The 2427-nt window shown below is 39.1% G+C and overlaps 1 protein-coding gene across 4 annotated transcripts in view; it reads right to left on the minus strand.

Annotated features, from left to right (window-relative positions):
- Positions 1-525: 525 nt before the first annotated feature.
- Positions 526-2427, minus strand: part of nrg2a (neuregulin 2a) — a 69319-nt gene continuing 67417 nt past the window's right edge. For all 4 annotated transcript variants that reach the window (XM_032534454.1, XM_032534453.1, XM_032534451.1 and 1 more), the window contains one exon: positions 526-2427. This exon is cut by the window's right edge and continues 1290 nt beyond it. The gene's annotated coding sequence lies outside the window, so the exon portion shown is untranslated.

Consider the following 2427-nt stretch of genomic DNA (forward strand, 5'->3'; position numbering starts at 1 on the left):
TTTTGGCGTGTTTCATGAATCTGTTGTGCCACCATCTAGTGGTGTATCTATGCTAATGCAGAAGCTAAACCAATAAATTATTGGTTCATCTGTTTCTGATCAACTCAAAAACTATAATCTAAAAAGTAACATCAAATTCTGACCTGTATAATAAATGCATGCACAAATTGATTAAGATTATTGTTTTTAAAGCTTTCAGTTTTTTTTTCTTCTTAAATTTGAGGAAACGTCCATACTTTTAAGTTATATAATGTACTAATGATCATCGCTCAAGCAGGCTGTATGCCTTGTGTGTCTGGCACTTACTGTATGAGCGATGACTTCAGAGAGCATAACTACCATGTGAACCAGTCTCCTTATGATCTAGAACCCCCCCCCCAATCACTATATTAAACATAAATCAGATGTTATGTGTGTTCTCCTGAGACACAGTGTATCGTATGCCAGATGAGTCAAACCTTGACATAAAAGATCAACCAAAATGCAGAGCAACGCTCTCTCCATAAATAACTACATCATAAAGTCATATGAATAAAGATTTATTTTCTCATGTGAACAGGTGGATTCATTTTTCATTTTATTTTACAATCTTTGACAATCTCCCATTTTTTTCTTTTTTTTCCCTAGCATATTTCAGGAATGACATGGGGGAAAGGTTCTTTTTTATTGCTGAATGTTAAATGAAATACACTTTCACTGACTGGAAAATAATTTTCTGCTGCTTTTTTACCATGCACCCATCTAACCGTGACCACAAGGACATGCAGAGGAGAGGTGTTTAAACATTTCAAGCGAGGGTGGGGTCAGGTGAGGGGATGGGACAGGGCGGGTCATCAAATTAAACAGAAGAGACTGGCAGGACATGCCTGGTAGCATCTCAATTGGGTGAGAGGACTGGCAAAGTGAAGGGAGTCTCACAGTTAAACTATAGGAGCACTGTCTTCTTTTGCATTTTTCAGACATACAAAATTAGACCCAGATGTGAGAAACTCAATGAAATATCTGCAAGTGAGCTGTGACAACCAAAGACCTTTCTCTACAACAATACCACTGTGCATTTACCATATAGCAGTTAAAATTGCAGATAAATATTTTAAAGTTTTTTTTAACCAATAATAATCTGATAATTCAGCATACAGTTGTTTTTTACAAGAAGTAGAAACATACCAACAGTGATGAAACATCAACTGTTCTCTCTCACTGAGTGACTTTCAACGGGTTTGACTTTTCTTCAATTACCTTATATAATATTTACTTTTCCTTCAGTGGAGGACAGGGGGCTTAAATGTTTAGCTTAAAAATGATCGTTTACAACAAGACAAAGCAGTACACAGTACTTTTGGAGGAGACACTACCCGGATGCTGTTTGGACATTACTTGGAAGTGTGCATGTAAGCGGTCTAAATCAAGTGATGAAACAATTCATGGACACAGTCATTCAATGGTCACGAGTATGTGAACAAGACAGGCTGACAACTTTATAGATGGCTGCATAATGGCTTTAAAAACTAACTCATGCAAATATGCAGTTATATCATGTTATTTCATTCCACACTATAGGGATCCCTTACTTTTTTCCCCCACACATAACTCACTACAGTCACCTCTTAGAAAATGATGTAATCAAACAGCAAAATAGAAAGTTTGCATATTTTTGCATTGTATGATCCTCCAAAGTTTCACAGCTATTTCCATGTATATTGTCTAGTATGTTCTGCACTGTTCTCCACTGAGCTGCTTCCACTTGGCTTTCCTTCTTTCTGTATGGGGGTGTTCAGGAAACTGGTAGGCTGTATCTTAACATTTAGGCCTTTATTATCTGAGAACCATAGTCTTAGGTAGACCTTAGGTTGAGGAAGATGGGGAATGGGGTTTAAAGTGGAAGGGGTAGGGGGGCATGTGGAAATCCTGAGACACTGTGTGGGCTTTAACACGAGCTACAAAAACAGAATGGACACAGAAGGATGATGGGGCATGGGATTAGGGGCTGAGTTGAGTGAAAACAGATGTAATCTTTTTGTTTTGCCATCACCTCTGATGGCAGGGGTCCCCCTGTGTCAAGCGGCTCAGTGTTTGTTGGCCTCATAACAGACTAACACGAGGAAAACCTGCTGGGAAATAAAAAGGGACTTATTTGGAGCAGGATAAGAAAGGGGCAGAATAGCTGTAAACACATCAAGCAATGACCTGCATAACATACAACCCTACAGCAGCCTTACCTGTCCACCTACATTGGGGGTCACTGTTCTGATAAAGCACTATTCTGTGAACCACTGACACACCCTTTTTTCAGACACCAGTAGACCCACACGTTTGATGTTATCACGACACACAATGAAATTCATCTAAAAATCACAAATACATGCAAGCAAACTGACACACACACACACACACACACACACACACACACACACACACACACACACA

Source organism: Etheostoma spectabile, chromosome 13 (assembly GCF_008692095.1).
Source record: "Etheostoma spectabile isolate EspeVRDwgs_2016 chromosome 13, UIUC_Espe_1.0, whole genome shotgun sequence".
Classification (NCBI taxonomy): Eukaryota; Metazoa; Chordata; class Actinopteri; order Perciformes; family Percidae; genus Etheostoma; species Etheostoma spectabile.